General features: G+C 41.5%; 1 protein-coding gene across 2 annotated transcripts in view; it reads left to right on the plus strand.

The window, feature by feature from the left end:
* LOC139745998 (uncharacterized) overlaps positions 1–22,901 on the plus strand; it is a 498,500-nt gene that overhangs the window by 403,332 nt on the left and 72,267 nt on the right. For both annotated transcript variants that reach the window (XM_071656776.1, XM_071656786.1), the window contains one exon: positions 11,350–11,389. The gene's annotated coding sequence lies outside the window, so the exon portion shown is untranslated. The remainder of the gene's footprint in view (positions 1–11,349; positions 11,390–22,901) is intronic.

Here is a 22,901-nt window from a genome sequence, read left to right on the forward strand (position 1 = left end):
TTGGTCGCTGGAGACCCCCTTGGCTACGAAGGAGGGTGGGTAGGCTGTTGGTCGCTGGAGACCCCCTTGGCTACGGCTGCTTGTACTTCGACTCTCCTCGTCTGGCGTCATACCGTGATGAGCAAAGAAAACAGGCAGAATACGCCTCTCCAGCCCATCTCTCATTCTTGGCATCACACATGCATAGCATCATCTCTGACCTGTGGTACGTGGACATCACCCAGCTTCCGGTGAACATTAGATTCGTATCTATTAATAGTTAAGGAATAGATAAGATGTTCAGATGTCCTCTTATTATTATTCTTCGTTGTCTTCAGTATCGCTTGCTGGTCCCTACGCTGCTTCTCACGGAGTATATGGCGCAGTACGAGGCCAGGCTTACACCTTCGTCTGCTCCTACGTCAGGAATGGCTTGCTCTTCGCGTATTTGTAAAGGCGGCCAGAGGTAGTGCATGGAATGAGTGTATACTTACATGCGTCTCAACATGGCTCTCAAAGAACTCGACTCTCAGTGGACCTGCCTTCCTGGCAGAGGATTTTGCCGACCCAAATGAAGTGTTGCCGCCACAGAAGGCACTCCGAGTCATACCAACAAGAAGCATAATTGAAGATATATGATGTTAAAAGAATACTTTCTCACCGGGAGAACAGTGCATTAGGGCGTGTTGTTTTCACAGGGAGGGAGAGAGAGGATTACTCCAGGTCTTCTGTGTTGCGACGGACATGAAGAAATCGTCACAAGCTGAATCATCGAGCAAAGCAAGACTTATATTTTGTAAGCATCAAACGTCGAAAGTTATTGAAGCTTGGAATACATATAAATAATAGATATTTTCAATAAGAAGAATCCGACCGTGTCATTTCCTACTTTTGTGGAATAGTTCAGTATTTCATTCAGAAGTGGAGGGAGAAAAAAATTCAAAAATCCACGAAAAAGAATACAGTTCTCGTACTAGTCTTCATGCGTGTTTGATCATGTCACCAGGCTTGGTTGTAAACCATGAGCTCGACATGGATTATAAGGTAAACTAGACTGCGTTGCCGGGATGTAAGAGAATACTACATCAAGGTGTTGGAGACCCTGGTAGGTAATGATCGTCTTGGAAGGATACAGAGCGTCAGTAAAACACATAACAGTTAGTACCTCCAGCGTCGCAGAACACAAAGCTAAGGCAGACAGCGTCACACAGTATACAACCAACGCGTCCAGCGTCACACAACACAAAGCTAAGGCAGACAGCGTCACACAACACAAAGCTAAGGCAGACAGCGTCACACAACACAAAGCTAAGGCAGACAGCGTCACACAGTATACAACCAACATGTCCAGCATCACACAACACAAAGCTAAGGCAGACAGCGTCGCAAAGGTATACAACCAACACGTCCAGCGTCACACAACACAAAGCTGAGGCAAACTGCGTCACACATTATACAACTAACATGTCCAGCGTCGCACAACACAAAGCTAAGGCAGACAGCGTCACACAGTATACAACCACCACATCCAGCGTCACACAACACAAAGCTAAGGCAAACAGCGTCACACAAGATGCAACCAACACGTCTAGCGTCACACAACACAGCCAACAAACCCCGCATCGCACAACCCAGTCAACACACAATATACAACAACCAACACTCCCAGCGTGACACACAACACACGCGAGCACCACACCCACAGACGTCCCTCACACCCACCTAGTTGACGGCAGCAGGTAGACGCCGTTACCAGGTCCTGGTAACCATACCATCATATACTCGGGCCTTATGAGGAGTGTTGGTGGGGGAAAGGGCCTCTCATTATGCATGCATGAGACGGTGTTAAGACTAGGTGTCTACAACCCCGTACCTGAAGTAATCAAGTCATTATTACTCCCGCCTCCTTCTCCTGGGTATTCCAGGGATATTTCCCTCTCCGGCACAGCTCGTACTCTCCAAGAAATAATTCCAACGGAGTTTGGCTTTATTTTTCCTCGGATAAATCACGTAGGTTTCACTGACAGGTTGGGGGAAAAATCAGTAATGAAGGCGTGCGTGTTCATTCTACCCATGTTTTACCTCGCTGGATGACAGTGTAATTGTTGTATTGTACTGCTGCATTGTACTACGTTTGAGAGTAATGTACTCGTGTGTGTTACTCTTAATTTCTGTGTGTGTGTGTGTGTGTGTGTGTGTGTGTGTGTGTGTGTGTGTGTGTGTGTGTTGTGCATTGACAAGTTAATGGGACGACCCTTGGTCGAATGACTCTCATTGTCGTCTGTTGATGGCGCCCTTTGGTACTTTCTTTTGACTGTCGCTCTCAATATCATTTTTTTTTTTTTGTTCCTCGTCCTCTATGGCACTTCTGCTGTCACTGAACAGTAATTCCACCACCGTTTTCTAATGCTGTTACCGTCACTTTGTTGTTACGTACGTTGTCGCTGTAAGGTACTGACTGATTCCTACAGTCATTCTACAGTTTTCGTTCTGTTTACGGTCGCTCTCCAATGCCCCTACCTTCGTTCTACGGGACTTTTATCGTCGCTCTATAGCCCTCCCTCCGTCGCCATACAGTGGATTTTGCCTGTCGTGTTCTGGTACCTATACCAGCGTTCTAATGTATTCCCCGACTCTGAACTCCATGCTATAGGTGTTTCAACTCCATCCAACCCTCCGACAGTCTCCATAGTAACCCTATCTACATAAATCTTCCTCCCCCTTTTCTAGCCAATTAACCCTTTGTGTTTATATCGTCCCTCTACTATTCAGGCCACCTTAGAAATGGCACTCGGGGCCTGAAATTGACTGGCTTAACGCTAAACTAACCTCTTAGTTCGTCCAAACGTTTCTGGGATCTCTTTTGAAGATGTTATGTCCTTCCCCATCCTAGACGTCTTGTTCATCCTAACTCCACCACTACAGTACATCAAGACTCGGATGTCACCCCTGTGAACTTCTCTCTCTCTCTCTCTCTCTCTCTCTCTCTCTCTCTCTCTCTCTCTCTCTCTCTCTCTCTCTCTCTATATATATATATATATATATATATATATATATATATATATATACATTCTCTCGTCATATTGGTTAGTCGTGGACGGAAGTTGCTAGAGACGTATGAAGTTTCAAACTTTCCACCCGTGTCTGGTCGAAGTTGTCCCCACACATCTGTCTCTAACCTGTCTGTTGAGACAAGGGGACCTTCAGTACAGTTTCGACCAAGTGTGTCTCAGGACTCTGGTTCTCAGTGTTAATCTACTGCCGTGTTGAGGCGCTTGCGTTCCTCGTTGGTCCATCTGTCCGTTCCAAACTTGTAGACACACAGCGAGGAAGTTGCTGGACGCACGATGACTAACCCCCTCCTCCTTCTCCTTCTCCTCCTTCGTACACAGTTGTCAGTAATTGATCCATTCCTTCGGCAGGATAGAAATAGCTTGCTGGCTACTGGGGTGACAGACTTTCAGGAAACTTTTATACTACAGACTGTTCTGGGAATGTGGTAGCCATTGGGGAGGAAAAAATATCTTGCCCTTGCCTCACACTTCAGCAACCTCAGCTCACAGTCCCCCTCTCTCCGCACTCCCGCAGCCTCTCCCCACATCCAACAAATATAACAAAGACAAAACACATACACACTATTATAACCCGAAAAGCACTGAACAACCTCCCCACTCAACTCGGGTCTTAAACTCCGCTAAGAAATATTCATACAGAATTGCTGAGACGACGCAAAGTAATCAAGGGATTTGCACAGAATATGAGTTTAAGATTTGCCCTGATTGACAAGGGAGTTTCGCGGGTTGAGGCTGAGGACGGACGTATCCCTAAACCTTCAAGATATATTCTATTTTTTTCTCCAGTATTGTCATGATCATCTCACTCCCTACGTAAGTACAACAAACCCCTCAAAAAGAAAAAAAAGTTTCTTAGCCCTCAGTATCCATCTTTCGAGGCAAGAGGCAAACATAACCATATCATTTTATCCAACAAGGTGGACTTATACCTACCCAGAAGAATAGACTCGTCTACAGTGAGTTGAAGAGAGATTCCACAATAACACACACACACACACACACACACACACACACACACACACACACACACACACACACACACACACACACACACACACACACAATGCCCCGAATCCCTGGCATCTTGGACTGATAAGAATCTTCAGGCTCCCGCCAGACTCTACTGCCAATAAAAGGAAGGGTTTCTGACAGTAGTAGTAAGGGCCCCTTCCACGACCCTTCCCTTTATAATAGACCTGCCTAATTTTCTATTCACTATACCACCATTTTTGGTTTTTGCTTAGGAACCTCTCTTCTGCTGGACACCATCTGCTTAATACTTCTCCTGATATATTACTTCTCTCTGAGACTCAGTAGTCTAATGATGTTTACACTAGCCCCATTCTCATATCCGACTGTAATCCCCTCACACGATTCCAGTTTCGAAGACAGTGTCTCTGTTGATTCCAACACCACCAACACATCGTTGGCATACTTCGAGAACCCCAGACTCTAGCATTATCATGTGGACAAGACAAGAATCCGTTTGCCTACGATGAAGCTGTCCAAAGTTCTTAGGCAAAATTTTTAAATAGTTCCTGTTTTATCCACAAATGATATTCTATGACAGGGACTCTGCCAGACCTGAAAACCACAGAGCACAAACACTTGTGTACCAACGGTGTCTTAGCTCCCCCTCTCTTGCGTATATATATATACTGACTGTTCTAAGTCTTCTAACTCATTCTTGTATTTCCCCTGAGGATGTGATTATACATGAAAGTGCACTCGGCTTATCGTGCTTCATTTTTCCTCACGGTTAGCGTAAAATACTAGACGATTTGCATTACTTTGACGCACTACGATAAATATATATATATATATATATATATATATATATATATATATATATATATATATATATATATATATATATATATATATATGTGTGTGTGTGTGTGTGTGTGTGTGTGTGTGTGTGTATGAATGTCTCTGTACGTGCCTGTGTCCATATTGTTGTGTGTGTTTCTTCATATACAAGACTTTTATGACTCATAAAGAGTTGGTAGTATCCCTGACGAACTGTGAACTTTGCAATGTGTCGCTGTACTTTTATGTACCCACACGTCTCTTCCACTGGACAAAGGAACAGTTCGTACAGTTACGGCCAGACGTTTTGTAACAACACGTCTCTGATCCTCCTGCTCTCACTCGATCTGCATTTAGTAGTCTCGACACAAATTCCTTGGTGAACCCCAACGTAGACGTGGTGTCTCGTTGGGGTGTCTCGTTGGGGTTGACGAAGTCTAGTACGTCTAGATAAAGCTGGTCTCTCTGGGGTTGACGGTAGTCTAGTACGTCTAGATAAAGCTGGTCATAAGTCTTTCTTTCCATCTATACAAACGGATGGCTTCGGCACAGCTTCGTTCATGTATATTAGAAAAAGAAAATTTTTGTTCGTGATTGTACATCGAATCCCATCAAGAGTATTTCTTCAGAAAGTATTTTTATTTTGTATCTTCTTCATGATTTACTTCTTTTTTTTTAATAGGGAAATGTAGGTTTTCAGACCTGCTTAGCTTCTGGCTAGAACTGGTTAGTTCCCTTACGTTGTCAATGGTTCGATTCGCTGTCTCCGTTTAGTGACTTGAAGTTTTCGAGATCAGGATGACGTGTGTTTAAAATACGGCATTATTTTTTAGGGGGGTTAGGCTCTTCTCCCTCCCCGAAGCTCTTCTTAAGAACGCTCATACTATCTGTCCTTCTCTGTCTGTCGTTAAATCAATGTCTTTCAAGAATACGTGACCTTGGCCTTTGATGTTTTAAGATGCTGCCACTTTACCAACCTTCCATCTCTGTGTCTTAAACACATTTGACCTTTTTGCAAGGTGACCCTGGCCTTGAAAAGGCCATTCGACCCAGAGCTCTCAAAATAGCCCCATGTGGAGGCGGACGTAGCTTTATGAACTCCTCCCGTTGACCTTTAACAGTGTGACGGTCACGTGGACTCTGCTGTTGTGTGGGCCGTTAAAGATGAACATATTTTTTTTTTCTCCTCTCTCTCTCTCTCTCTCTCTCTCTCTCTCTCTCTCTCTCTCTCTCTCTCTCTCTAAGGGGTAGTTTCTTCCTGCAACCTGTGTGTGTGTGTGTGTGTGTGTGTGTGTGTGCGATGCTTTTAAGAGAGAAAGAGAGAGAGAGAGAGAGAGAGAGAGAGAGAGAGAGAGAGAGAGAGAGAGAGAATGTGTACGATGTTTATGGAAGAGAGAGAGAGACTGAGAGAGAGAGAGAGAGAGAGAGAGAGAGAGAGAGAGAGAGAGAGAGAGGTATTCAGTCACTCTCTTGTCCTTTTCTCTTAGAATTCTAACCTCTCCATTCCGTTTACAAAAGCATTTGTTAATATGCGACCAAGAGCTCAACTAATTAGAATACTTCTGTGTACAAATTATCTCCACAGAGAGTGTAAGTTACTCTCCAGATTAAATGACTGGTTGGCGGTTCCAGAGTTAGCTCATGTGTTATAGTAGACTGGTCCAACAAAGTTAATCTTATGTTGAATGGCAAATATTGCTGTATGTTAATAAGGATAGTCTCTACGTAGAGACGGAATCTTCCTCTTTTTGCCCTTCCATTAAGGAGAAAGATTTACTAGGGTAATCATAGCCATATATATATATATATATATATATATATATATATATATATATATATATATATATATAAGCAGAAAAGGGAACCATGGGAGCGGAAGTGATACACAGGGTGGGTGAGGGGGCGAAGGTTCTGGGAGCGATGAAGAATATGTAGAAGGCGAGAACGTTAGAGAGCAAAAATGGGTATGTTTGAAGGAATAGTGGTTCCACCAATAATAAATGGGTGCGAGGCATGAGTGTAGATTGGGTTGTACTGAGGAGAGTGAATGTGTTGGAAATGAAATCTTTGAGGACAATATGTGGTGTGAGGTGGTTTGATAGAGTTAGTAATGAAAGGGTAAAAGCGAGGTGTGGTAATGAGTGTGGTTGAGAGAGCAGAAGAGGGCGTGTTGAAATGGTCTGGACATATCGAGAGAATGAGTCAGGAAAGATTGACAAAGAGGATATATGTGTCAGGTGGAGGGAAGGAGGAGAAGCGGGAGACCAAATTGGAGGTGAAAGGATGGAGTGAGAAAGATTTTGAGCGATTGGGGCCTAAACATGCAGGAGGGTGAAAGGCATGCAAGGACTTCAGTAAATTAGAACGATGTGATATACCGAGGGCGAAGTGCTGTCGATGGACTGAACCAGGACGTGTGAAGCGTCTGGGGTAAACCATGGAAGGGTGTGTGGCGCCTGGATGTGAATAGGAAGCTGTGGTTACAAGAGACAACCACCGGTCTACCCAGTGTTCTTTCGCTGTTTCCCAACCTCACCTCGATAGGGTTAGCTTGGACTTAGTCTCTCTCGCATGATATGCCAAACATCCCTGTTTCAGTGCAGTGCACCTCCAATGCCTGGGGTTGGCATGTAGTAGACCAGACGACCAGGGGAAATCACCTCCCCTACCCAACAGTGCTGGGCTCCTCTTCATGTATACATGCGTCATTCCAGACGCCGTAGTAACTACGTGGCCCATACAATATCTTTCTTCCAAGCATAATGTTGACTCCGTATATCTACACCCTTCGTACATGTACCTCCTTTTCCCTCATAGATTCCCTTTTCTCTTCCGTCGCTCTCATTGCTCTCACACTCACTCCTCTAGTCCTTATCACTCTCGTGTCACTCTCATCCCTCATTTCCTCGTGCTTCTAATATCCAATTCCGCGACGTGGCTATCCATGTTCCACCTCAGCAAGACAACATTCGGCTCATCGACCAATTTCCCCATCTCCCGAAGTCTCATCTCAGATGTCCTCATTTCTCACTCTGTCAGGTCTCCCAACTTGACGTATAAATTCTAAGGAATTCACTTCAGCTGCCTGCTATGCTCTTTCTCTTTTTTTAATAGGATACAGTTGCTGATACAGGTTCGAGATTATCTCCTGTATCATTGAGTGATTTGGTCCATTCCATAGACAGGTTTACCTCCTACATGATGCTCAGTGTTAACAGTATCGTCCTAACTGCTGACCGTCGGCCTTATATATATATATATATATATATATATATATATATATATATATATATATATATATATATATATATATATATATATATATATATATATATATATATATTTATTTTTTATTTATTATACTTTGTCGCTGTCTCCCGCGTTTGCGAGGTAGCGCAAGGAAACAGATGAAAGAAATGGCCCAACCCCCCCCCCCCATACACATGTATATACATACGTCCACACACGCAAATATACATACCTACACAGCTTTCCATGGTTTACCCCAGACGCTTCACATGCCTTGATTCAATCCACTGACAGCACGTCAACCCCTGTATACCACATCGCTCCAATTCACTCTATTCCTTGCCCTCCTTTCACCCTCCTGCATGTTCAGGCCCCGATCACACAAAATCCTTTTCACTCCATCTTTCCACCTCCAATTTGGTCTCCCTCTTCTCCTCGTTCCCTCCACCTCCGACACATATATCCTCTTGGTCAATCTTTCCTCACTCATTCTCTCCATGTGCCCAAACCATTTCAAAACACCCTCTTCTGCTCTCTCAACCACGCTCTTTTTATTTCCACACATCTCTCTTACCCTTACGTTACTTACTCGATCAAACCACCTCACACCACACATTGTCCTCAAACATCTCATTTCCAGCACATCCATCCTCCTGCGCACAACTCTATCCATAGCCCACGCCTCGCAACCATACAACATTGTTGGAACCACTATTCCTTCAAACATACCCATTTTTGCTTTCCGAGATAATGTTCTCGACTTCCACACATTTTTCAAGGCTCCCAAAATTTTCGCCCCCTCCCCCACCCTATGATCCACTTCCGCTTTCATGGTTCCATCCGCTGACAGATCCACTCCCAGATATCTAAAACACTTCACTTCCTCCAGTTTTTCTCCATTCAAACTCACCTCCCAATTGACTTGACCCTCAACCCTACTGTACCTAATAACCTTGCTCTTATTCACATTTACTCTTAACTTTCTTCTTCCACACACTTTACCAAACTCCGTCACCAGCTTCTGCAGTTTCTCACATGAATCCGCCACCAGCGCTGTATCATCAGCGAACAACAACTGACTCACTTCCCAAGCTCTCTCATCCCCAACAGACTTCATACTTGCCCCTCTTTCCAAGACTCTTGCATTTACCTCCCTAACAACCCCATCCATAAACAAATTAAACAACCATGGAGACATCACACACCCCTGCCGCAAACCTACATTCACTGAGAACCAATCGCTTTCCTCTCTTCCTACACGTACACATGCCTTACATCCTCGATAAAAACTTTTCACTGCTTCTAACAACTTGCCTCCCACACCATATATTCTTAATACCTTCCACAGAGCATCTCTATCAACTCTATCATATGCCTTCTCCAGATCCATAAATGCTACATACAAATCCATTTGCTTTTCTAAGTATTTCTCACATACATTCTTCAAAGCAAACACCTGATCCACACATCCTCTACCACTTCTGAAACCACACTGCTCTTCCCCAATCTGATGCTCTGTACATGCCTTCACCCTCTCAATCAATACCCTCCCATATAATTTACCAGGAATACTCAACAAACTTATACCTCTGTAATTTGAGCACTCACTCTTATCCCCTTTGCCTTTGTACAATGGCACTATGCACGCATTCCGCCAATCCTCAGGCACCTCACCATGAGTCATACATACATTAAATAACCTTACCAACCAGTCAACAATACAGTCACCCCCTTTTTTAATAAATTCCACTGCAATACCATCCAAACCTGCTGCCTTGCCGGCTTTCATCTTCCGCAAAGCTTTTACTACCTCTTCTCTGTTTACCAAATCATTTTCCCTAACCCTCTCACTTTGCACACCACGGGGAAAATGAAACACGAAAAGTTCCCAAGTGCACTTTCGTGTAATAATCACATCATCAGGGGAGACACAAGAGAGGAATATAACAGTCAGTTGATATACATCTAAGAGACGAAGCTAGGACGCCATTTGGTAAACATGTGATTGTCCAAAACCATATATATATATATATATATATATATATATATATATATATATATATATATATATATATATATATATATATATGAAGACAGATGCTAGAAGAAAAGTTTTCTAAGTTTATCATAACTTCTTCAAGACTCCATTACTCGTATAGAGCACTTCCGTTCAAGATTTCGTGGTATACACCATCGTCCAATATACGCATCACTTACTAACGTCTCGTTCCTCTATAGCACAGCTTACCAACCTTGGAGGAGGAGGAGGGAGGAAGGGAAGGGAGACGGGGTCGTTATGCCTCGTGGGGTCGTTATCTGCCCAGGGGGTCGTTTTGGCAATTTCAGTCGGGGGGTCGGTCGTAAGGTCGGCCCGTCGTCGATACTACGCACCATTCATCCATCACGAATGACTTCATAAAACCTTCAGAGGGGTTTAATTTTTTTTTTTTACGTTATCTCCTGTGAAAGATGACTTCAGGTAAACTGGTATCGTTCCCCTCTCAAGAAAATATCGTTACACACACACACACACACACACACACACACACACACGCACCAGGGGTATGTGGCTGGGACCACTGACCAAAGTTGCTAACTCTCCACCTCACCCGACATAAGTGAATGCAGCAGTTTTAGAAGCCCATACCTCATCATCCCCTCCTCCAGAACGTCTCTTATCTTCTTCACAGCCAGTTATATTCTCCATTCCGTTCTCGTTTCACTTTCACACTTTTTACGGTACATTTAACCCTCTCATTCAATACAGTGCTATCCTCTTCATTGACCCTTCATCTCGTTTTCATGCTACCTTGCTCTTTCTACCTTCCTGATCTCCACCAAAAGAAAACAGTAACGTTTCCAGGTTAATCATACTTCCTCTATGAACTCTAACGTATTTCTGTTTTTCGTGATATTGGCAGAGTCTTTCTGCCACCATCTCATAAATCGTCCTTATCACATTCCTTTTATCTCAGCTCTGTTCGTGTTTTACGTCACCCTTTATATTCCTATACTCCTATATACATTCCTGTGTTGTGTTAATGAGACAGAATCCCTTTACATGGCATCCAATCACACTTAAGCACAAGGCATTCCAGTCCGCTTTTGACAGACGTATAGTGAAGATAGTGGTCTCGCGTCAATCATTATAACTATTTTACATGTATCTGTAGATTCACCCAAACGTGGAGGAGATGATTATTATCAGTGTAGACTAACACTCACTCTTCTCTTCCAGGTCCCTCTGGCTACGTCTGTCATTACGTAGAACTGTGAAGGTAAGTTAGTGGTTTTCCCCCCACATTCGAGACTCTGTCACACTAATGACCATTCGACTCAGTTCGTGAAATATGACATATAAACAGTGTTAAAGACATTAAGAAATGCAGACACTTTTACGAGTTATGATAAGAGGAGAACTGGGAAAAGATATGATTATTTAAAGTTCATGTTTGCTAGATATATGATAGAAGAGCTAAGAAAAGTTATAATTATCTATGGTTGATATTTGTTAGATATATGATAAGAGAACTAGGAAAGTTATAATTATTTAATCTTCATATTTGCTAGATATATGATAAGAGAACTAGGAAACGTTACAATTATCTATGGTTGATATTTGTTAGATATATGATAAGAGAACTAGGAAAAGTTATGATTATTTAAAGTTGATATTTGCTAGATTTATGATACAAAGAAACATAGGGAAAATAATATTATGTAAGGTCAATATTTGCTATATTATGATCAGAAGAGAAGTGGGTAAAGTTATGATTATCTAAGGTTAATATTTGCTACATTAAGCAGATGAGGTTAAATCATATGCATGTAGAAAGGTACAAAATACAGTTATAAAGGTTTGTTGTTGTGTAATATTGTACTACAGTGACACTAAAGGGATCTTGTGCTTATATTTTCTTCGTTAGTATACAGAACAAAATATCCTTCATATGTTATATGTATCACTGGTTCACAAAAGATCCTTAGGCAAAGTCCATATCATATGGCATTACCGTCCGAGGATGTTTTGGTTGGCTTGAAGTGGGATCTGGGTCTTCGCTCCAGTACGTTGTACAGGCAGTCCTGTCGCAAAGATTGGTCACCGAATCAGCTGAGACGGCACGAACAACGAAATTCCACACACGGCCATTAAATAGGAATAAGACATTGAGTAGATTCTTCCATGTATCTTGATCAAGCTTGCTCTTCCTCGTTTCTACAACCGTGCCTTCAAGCTATGCACGTGGCGGTTATAACAACAACATTGGTGTGTCATTTTCGGATGAACCTTTCCATTTTGGCTCTTGTTGTATGCCACAGTCGCCCCTTCTGGCGACAGGACACTGGTTGTACGCTCGTCAGACTTCTTATTCTTACGTCTAAGCTCAGAAGAAGATATCAACTGGTATCGTAAACTACATACGTTAGGTAGAGGATAACGGTGCGATATCGTAAAGTGCATACGTTAGGTAGAGGATAACGGTGCGATATCGTAAAGTGCATACATTTGGTAGAGGATAACAGTACGATATCGTAAACTACATACGTTTGGTAGAGGATAACAGTACGATATCGTAAACTACATACGTTTAGTACAGGATAACAGTACGATATCGTAAACTATATACATTTGGTAGAGGATAACAGTACGATATCGTAAACTACATACGTTTGGTAGAGGATAACGGTACGATATCGTAAACTACATACGTTTAGTACAGGATAACAGTCCGATATCGTAATTTTGACACACTTTCTCTCCCACAATACGATTTCGTCATATTGACGAATTAGTATTTTTTCATTTTGTACTCTATTACCATAGCTTAACTCTAGCCAACGCAACGCCAAGCCATACTAACTTAACGTAACTAACCCTTAACGTACTGTAAATTAGATGAACTACGAAAGATAAAAGAGTTATATTGTAAGTTTCACTCATGAAATATGAACAGGGTGGACCCCTGGCTCGCCTCGCTAGTCCTACTACTCAAATGTCGCATTGCTGTTCTGAACTCACCGCTTGTCTCTTTGTCCCCCTCTGCCTGCACCCACACGTCACTGCAGCAGATTCATTTCACTGCATTAAGAGCTGGTTCATCTGGCAGTTGGTTGAACCCCTCACTGCACGAGTGATTGACATGCTTTTCTAGCTTTATCTTTGTCAGTAATGTGTCAGATGACTGGTTAAGAAAGTGTGAGGTCAGGTCGAGTTAGTTGGAGAGAGATAGAGTACGCACGTTAAGGTCACTGGTATTTAAGGTCACTAAGAGAGACATACACGTTAAGGTCACTGATATTTAAGGTCTAAGAGGGTAATACGCGTTAAGTTCATTGATATTTATGGTCACTAAGAGGGATATAACACGTTAAGGTCACTGATATTTAAGGTCACTAAGAGACATACACGTTAAGGTCACTGATATTTAAGGTCTAAGAGGGAAATACACGTTAAGTTCATTAATATTTAAGGTCACTAAGAGGGATATAATTCGTTAAGGTCACTGATGTTTAAGGTCACTAATGACGTGAATCGTCATTATACACACCAATTAAGGTCAGAGATGTTTTAGATGTTTTAGGTCACCGAGAGAGACCGTTTTAGGTCAGCGAGACGATGTCAAAGGGGATGATGTTTTAAGTCACTGATGAAGACCACATAAAGTCACTCTGATGTTCGACCACAGGTAGAGACGAGGTCTGTGGTCAGTGCTGTGTTGAGTATCACACACGCAGACCATCTAACTTCATGTGATGTTATGGTTTGATGAGAAAGACCTTGTCAAGTCTGGGATGTTTGTTGGTTTCTAATAAAGACCAAACAAGGTTACAGATCATTTGTGTTCCCTCGTGGTACAGTGGTTGGTTAAGGGTCAAGCTAGATGGTGAGGATTCGAATAAGACTCGAACCCTGACCTAATCGATGGAGGGTTTCCTTAGAAGAAGGATGGATCATACGAAGGTTGGTGGAGTTGAGGTTTTGGTCGCTTTGACACAACTCCTCTTCTCCCAAGCTCAGAGAAGCCATGTTATGTTGCTCAATGTAAGAAAAGGAATTCATCCAATCCATTATGATTCGTGACCTGGGCTATTATATACATCTTAGATATATGAGAATAAAGAAACGGAAACATTAATCACCTCATACAACATCATTCAAGATTTTACAAGAGTCTCCTTTGATGTATTTGAACTTTCTAAAAAACCAGATCCTTTTTTTTCACGGCCATCGAGTTATTTCGACATAATTCACATACATTCAAACATACTCTTCCCATCTCTCCCCTACATCACTCCCCTACATCACTCCCCCACCCTCACCCTTACACCCACATCAACACCCACAACAACAGTGGCCTCTCGTCTTAAACGTATTTCACAACATCTGTGGATCTTCATCCTCCATAATATTTTCGTAGTGGCATCTAAATATTTACCTGAATTATAACACAAACACAATCGTCCCGCTGTAACAACCCCGACGTATACGAGTTCCGGAATGTTGTTAAAGTTACTCTTAATCTCACGCACCAGCTCCTGGCGAGATTGATATAATATGTAAAGCTATTGTGTGGGTTTAGTAGGAAGGGGGAAAGAAGGGAGGAGGATGGTCTGGGGGTCTTCTTCTCTCTCTCTCGGTCTGCTGTCTCCTGGAGTTATAATAGGCCTTTCCAATCTGGTAGGTTGGATGACTCTGTCACTGGTTCAGTTTTTTGGTTTTTTTTTATCTAATCATATTTTCTGATGGACTTAACTGGTAGAGTCACTCGTTCCTCGTCTCTGTGATCCTTTGTCACGAAGGATGGACTCTCTCTCTCTCTCTCTCTCTCTCTCTCTCTCTCTCTCTCTCTCTCTCTCTCTCTCTCTCTCTCTCTCTCTCTCTCTGAAATTGTCCTCAGGTCATCAACCCACAGTAATAAATGGATGCTACCTATTAGAATACTTCACCTCTTCGGTTTTGTCCCATCTTACTGATGCCTGTTGAAGCACGAATATTCCCTTGAAAGAGCACTTGCTTCAGGCCTTGTGAGCTCATTTCGGACACCTGATTGATAAAGTATGCTCATCCGAACACAGGATTGATAACTTAAACATGATTCGGACACTAGACGCTAGATGATTAACAAATGAGAATTCGAAAACATGATTATGAGCGAGTCGCGTAATCGAATGCTCCACGAAATATCTTTTTTAAAAGCTCATTAGGTCTCTTGATTAACAATAGTTCATGTGCATACATTGAGACGTCGGGTAATCAACCATTGCCAATTCGAAAACTCACTGATGATGAACTTGGAATGTGCACGTAGACACATTCCGATACCTAGTTTATAACTGGTGTGCGAATCATAATGGTATTCGAACTTGATAGATTCTCTCCACACCGATAGCAAAAGACATTGATACAAGTATTCTTGATAACAGAGATAAGACTCCACACGTGTAAATAGAACAATTGATGCTCCACACAGCGAATGTTACTCCACACAGAACCATAGAACACGTGTTATACAGTGTGAAACACCCCACACATAACGATAGAACACGTGTTATACAGTGTGAAACACCCCACATATAACGATAGAACACGTGTTATACATAGTGAAACACTCCACACATAACCATAGAACACATGTTCCATATCATGAAACACTCCACACATAACTATGGAACATATGTTCCATATCATGAAACACTCCACACATAACCATAGAACACATGTTCCATATCATGAAACACTCCACACATAACTATGGAACACATGTTCCATATCATGAAACACTCCACACATAGCTATAGAACACATGTTCCACACAGTGAAACACTCCACACATAACTATAGAACACATGTTCCATATCATGAAACACTCCACACATAACCACAGACCACATGTTCCACACAATGAAACACTCCACACATAACTATAGAACACATGTTCCACACTGTGAAACACTCCACACATGAACACAAAATGTACATTGATATATATATATATATATATATATATATATATATATATATATATATATATATATATATATATATATATATCTTTTTTCACAAAGAAAAAAAATACTCATGAAATCAGACCTGCAGTTATTCGACGCATTGAACTACTTTGCATATGAACACAAAGTTACCCATGTTCTGTATGACTAAACATTCTACATATGAATACAGAATCGCATCCTGTAATTCGATTCCAACTGGAATGTGACTGATGAGTTTCCTCTAAATCATTCAACCATAAGCGATATGATTAAGTCCCCGTTTGTATATTATATATATTATATGCATCAGAGGTTATCCCAGTGTGTATAATATATATTATATGCATGAGGGGTTACCCCAGTATGTATATCTTCTATGCATCAGATGTTATCCTAGTTTATATATACATATATATTATATCTTATATGCGTCAGAGGTTATCCTAATTTATATATACATATATATTACATCTTATATGCATCAGAGGTTATCCTAGTTTATATATACATATATATTACATCTTATATGCGTCAGATGTTATCCCAGTGTGTATAATATATATTATATGCATGAGAGGTTACCCCAGTATGTATATCTTATATGCATCATAGGTTATCCTAGTTTATACATATATATCATATCTTATATACATCATAGGTTATCCTAGTTTATATATATATATATATATCAATATATATATATCATATCTTATATACATCAGAGGTTACCCCAGTTTGTATACCTTATATGAGTCAGAGGCTATCCTAGTTTATATATTTATATCTTATATACATCAGAGATTATTGGTCTGTATGCAGAGTATAATAGCTGAACTTCATTATTTTTTGATGTATGGGATGGAGCCTTAATTAATGATGTATTAAGCTGTTGATATCCTCTCCATCCAGCATTGTATACATACACATACACAGACACATCTGACCTGGGTAGAGTTCGCCCTCTGTAGCTTTATGATGATGTAGAATGATATAATAATCCATGTTCTTTGTTGTGGTGCTGATGAGTACGTAATAACTCATATGTTCATTTTGATGTTCATTGTGTGATGCTGATAGAGCACACGATACAAACATATGGATTGCGTGTTCATTATCAAGCCATATTGTAATTGAAAATCAACGCTTTAGAATTACACTCAGTATGATTACATTCATTGTGCGAACCATCATTGTGTAATTGGAAAAGCGATGGTTCACACTTACACTTACACTCGGTGTGAGTACATACATTCACTGTGCTAACCCGATTATAATCACTGGTCTCTTTGGGAACTTAGTGTCTTCCGGGACCGGAGCCTTTGACATAGTTTAAAAAAAAATGATGAAAAGTCGTTCTTGTGCTTCTGATTCAACGCTACGAGAGCAACTGTGTGTGTGTGTGTGTGTGTGTGCGTATGTGTGTGTAAGGGGAGTGGAGAGAGAGAGAGAGAGAGAGAGAGAGAGAGAGAGAGAGAGAGAGAGAGAGAGAGAGAGAGAGAGAGAGAGAATGGTTCATTATACCTAGTAGAATATTACCCTTGAAGTCAATGATTCAAGAGATATGATTTAAGAACTAATGTACAAAAAGAAAATCGTTGGTTTTATTACAGTGAATTTGGCAACACACGAAAGAATTATGGGGAGAGTCTCGGCACGAACCACATGAGTGAAACTGATTCGTAAGTCAGGTCTCGAAATCAAGATTCATTCGTTTTCCTTCCATAGATTTTTTTAAAAGCCTCGTAAACAGACGTGACAAACACACCGACAGAGGTAACTGATAGCGACGTAGCTTCACGATGTGAACGTAGACAAGCTTAGCTTTACGATATGGACGTAAACAACCTTAGCTTTACGATATGGACGTAGACGAGCTTAGTTTTACGATATGAACGTAGACAAGCTTAGCTTTACGATATGGACGTAAACAACCTTAGCTTTACGATATGGACGTAAACAAGCTTAGCTTTACGATATGAACGTAGACAAGCTTAGCTTTACGATATGAACGTAGACGAGCTTAGCTTTACGATATGAACGTAGACGAGCTTAGCTCTAGGATATGAACGTAGACAAGCTTAGCTTTACGATATGAACGTAGACAAGCTTAGCTTTACGATATGAACGTAGACAAGCTTAGCTTTACGATATAAACGTAGACGAGCTTAGCTTTACGATATGAACGTAGACGAGCTTAGCTTTACGATATGAACGTAGACAAGCTTAGCTTTACGATATGAACGTAGACGAGCTTAGCTTTACGATATGAACGTAAACAGGCTTAGCTTTACGATATGAACGTAGACGAGCTTAGCTTTACGATATGAACGTCAACAACCTTAGCTTTACGATATGATCGTAGGCAAGCGTAGCTTTACGATAAGAACGTAGACACGCTTAGCTTTACGATATGAACGTCAACAACCTTAGCTTTACGATATGAACGTAAACAACCTTAGCTTTACGATATGAACGTAAACAACCTTAGCTTTACGATATGAACGTCAACAATCTTAGCTTTACGATATGGACGTAGACAACCTTAGCTTTACGATATGAACGTAAACAAGTAATAGTAACGGAAGCGATGACCAGTCATTGTAAATATACACCTGGAAACTACGGAAATAAATTATAATTTCCATTCGCGATGTAACTTCTTTTAAGAGGACACTTCGAGATGCTGAAGTGTGTATGGAACTTAAGATGAACACAGGCAAAGAGGAAACACGTCATATATACATTATAAATCTCTTACGTTACGAACTTGAATTACTATCTGGACCCAAGCATTTACCCAAGTGACGCTAGCTCATACTCTTCATATATTGCAAGTAGATTCACCATACCTACGACAGTATGATCCTGATGGTGATGTTTGACATTGGTGATGATCAAAGACATCCTGCTTTGTACCTCTCATACAGCAGATGTCATGATAATACCACACTTTGTTGGTTATCATAGGAAACAAGTGAACACCACTGCAGCAGCAGCGTCGTGTTAAATTCCATACCATACCAGACATTAGCAGCAGCGTCGTGTTAATTTCCATACCATACCAGACATTAGCAGCAGCGTCGTGTTGAATTCCATACCATACCAGACATTAGCAGGATCTGATAACTTTTTAGTAGCTATCGTATCAACAAACTGGTTTATTGCCCGTTTCAAAATCGGGATTTTTCATCTCTGATTTGATGATACCATCGAGTTATGAAGAATTCGGTCAAGGATTGTGGAAGCTAAGGAGATAAAGGGTCAATTCCATGTTGGTTAGTAGGATGGTTCGCTGGGGGAGGTTTTATATTGGTCTATCACCTGCCATGGTCGTTGAGGTGCGTGATCGTCAGGTTACTACACCCACCAGTTGAATGGTTCATTGATGCCTTCTTCTTCAGGCATGAAGGATAATGATAGATAGGACCATCCATCTACCGATGTCACTATGCAGGTGACCCGTCGTAAGCTCAAACACCGCCAAGAGCCAGTAAGAACAACGAGAGGACATAACATCAAAATTTATCAAAAAATGATTTAAAATGATATAAAGAAATACTTCTGTCACACAGACTGATGAAGGAATGAAATGAACCGGGTGAAGGACATTGTAAAAATCAGCCAACATAGAACAGTTTTACAAGTTGCATGAGAGAAGAGAAGGTGATCGTGGTTTGAGACATGGCGCCCCGAGAAAGTAGTTAACGGCAGATGGATATTTATACCACACACACACACACACACACACACACACACACACACACACACACACACACACACAGAGTCTCCGTGGTGTGGTGGGTAGCATGGCAACGTATGAGTCTTGGGGGGGCTTTACTGGCTCAAAGGCAAGCCATTTGTACATTCCCTTTGGTGCTGATCGATGAATAGGCCCCTGGTGTACGCTAGTGTGTGTGTGTGTGTGTGTGTGTGTGTGTGTGTGTGTGTGTGTGTAAGAGACTGGGGCCTTGTAAGTGTCAAACGTTGTCATGGTACTTCACAAACAGAAATATCACTTTTTCAAATACACAATATCAACCTCTTTCTCGTATGAACCACATGTGTAAGTTCCACCATTCGTCTTGACCAACCCGGTCAGTACCTGAATATTCAACCCTTCCTCCTCCTCCTCCTCCTCCTCCTCCTCCTCTTTGGTATAACTAGACACATGACCTCGTCTAACAACGGTGACACGTAAATTTCCCAAGCTTGTCAAAGTCACTTCAATTTCACGGGCCGTCTGCTCTGGGCCGAGGTTACAAGAGGCGGGAGGAGGAGGTGGTGTTGGCCTGCCTGCCTGCCCCTTCCACAGTGGGTAACTGAATGGCCGGGGGAAAATGACTGGTTAACTGGTTGATGAACTGGTAGGTTGGCTGGTGACATGGTTGGTTGACAGGTAGGTTGGTTGGTTAAGTGGTAGATTGAGTGGTAAACTGGTTGGTTAAATGGTAAATTGACTGGTAAACTGGTAGATTGAGTGGTAAACTGGTTGGTTAAATGGTAAAGTGACTGGTAAACTGGTTGATCAGTTGGCAGTTTGATTGGTGAAGTGGTGGGTGGATAGGTAGGTGTACTGATCAACTGGTTGGTTGATTGATAAAGTGGATAGTTAAGTGGTAAGTTGACTGGTAAAATGGTTGTTTAACTGGTAGGTAAACTGTCTGATTAACTAGTGGGTTGTTCAATAAAATGATTGGTTAAATGGTAGGTCGATTGGTTAACGGGTAGGTTGATTGGTGAAGTGATTGGTCAGCATGAGAGAGATCGATGGTTGGAAAGGTAGCATGATATACCAATACGATATACTGATTAAAATGATTAATCAATATCGGAGAGTAATAAGTGTTGACCAAACCATATTTGAAAGATATTTAGAGCGTTGCTCTAAACATATTCTGGGAGCTAATTCTACGTGTCACATTCATTTCGCAGTTAAAGAAATATTTTCGGACAGTCCAGATTAACTCGGTCACCTCTTTTAAGTTTCGGTCCATTTTCTCTCACTGGTAGTGCTGGTGCTGTTGTGAAGAAATTTTCAATGTCGACTCTGACGTGACTGACTATGATTGACAATGAAGAAGTTTGCCTCACTTACGTACATGTCGCGCTTCTTCGTTGCTCACTGAAATGCTATTTTGCTTGTGTATTTGGAAGGATCATATACCAGGTTATGCGCTCTGTTCTCCTAGAACACTCCAATGACCCGGTATTACCCATTAGATTGTTTCAACCATCTGTTGAGCTTAGTAATTACACATGCTGTTGTTTCATGTGACTAATTACATATACGGATTGAATCACACACAAACAAATGGTGAGTTTGTGATGTTCTTTCCCCAAGATCGGAAGAAGAACCCAAAGATGAACAGATTTACGTTAGTTCCTCAACGAAAGGAAAAAAAAAAAGATGGAAAAATTACGTATTGGACAAAAGGTATGTTCAGAAACGACGTCCAGTCAAATTTATCCGTAGAAATTAAGCTGGGTAATTGCATTCTCTTCCCTGGATAGTAATCATTTGGCAATGAGATCAAATCCAGTATTTTTTCCGATATTGGAATTTTTTCTTTTTTTTTCATTTCTGGATTTCAGCCAGTTAGCGAAGCTTAATGTTTTATGTAACAAAGGTTCCAATAGTCTGCATTTCCCTACCTATTTATGTGTACTCGCATACCTACGCATTTGTATAGTCTCTCTCTCTCTCTCTCTCTCTCTCTCTCTCTCTCTCTCTCTCTCTCTCTCTCTCTCTCTCATACTTCATCGCCGTTTCCCGCGTTAGCGAGGTAGCATCAGGAACAAGAGAAGAAAGGCCGCATCAGCTCACATCCGTTCTCTACCTGTCTTGTGTAATGCACCGAAACCACAGCTCCCATCCCACACCCAGGCCCCATTGACCTTTCCGTGGTTTTCCCCCACACGTTTCACATGCCCTGGTTCAGTACATTGACAGCACGTCGTTCCCAGTATACCACGTCGTTCCAGTTCACTCTGTTCCGTGCACGTTATTCACCCCCCTGCATTTTCAGGCCCCAATTGCTGAAAATCTTTTCCACTCGATTTCGTTAACGGGTAGGTTGATTGGTGAAGTGATTGGTCTCCACATTCTCTTTGCTTCCTCCACTCTAGCGCATATAACTTCTTGGTTAACCTTTCTTCGCTCATTCTTTCCATATACCCTTCAAACATACCCTTTTTGCTCTCCTAGATAACATTCTCTCAATCCACACATTTTTCATGGCTGCCAGAACCTTCGCCTCCTTCCCCACCCTATGACTTACATCCCCTTCCGTGGTTCCATTCGCTGCCATGCTCACTACCAGATATCTAAAAATCTTCACTTCCAGTTTTTCTCCATTCAGACTCACACCCCAACTAATATGTCTCTCATTACTGCTGACCCTATGAACATTGTTTTTATTCACATTCACTCTAAACTGCCTCCTTTCACACACTTTTCCAAATTCAGTCACCAACTCCTGCAGTTTCTCTTTCGGATCCACCAACAATGCTGTATCATCAGCAAACAAGTAACTTACCTCCCAGTCCCTCTCATTACCAACAGACTGCATATATATATATATATATATATATATATATATATATATTCGCCCCTATCTTTAAGACTTGCGTTTACCTCCCTCACCCCCAGATTTATAAACGAATTCAACAAACACTGCGACATCACACACCCCTTCCGCAGACTGCCCTTCATTGGGAACCACTCACTCTCCTCTCTACTCATACACATGCCTTACACCCGTGATTAAAACTTCTCACTACTTCTAGCAGCTTTCCTCC

The sequence above is a fragment of the Panulirus ornatus genome, chromosome 4 (genome assembly GCF_036320965.1).
Source record: "Panulirus ornatus isolate Po-2019 chromosome 4, ASM3632096v1, whole genome shotgun sequence".
Classification (NCBI taxonomy): Eukaryota; Metazoa; Arthropoda; class Malacostraca; order Decapoda; family Palinuridae; genus Panulirus; species Panulirus ornatus.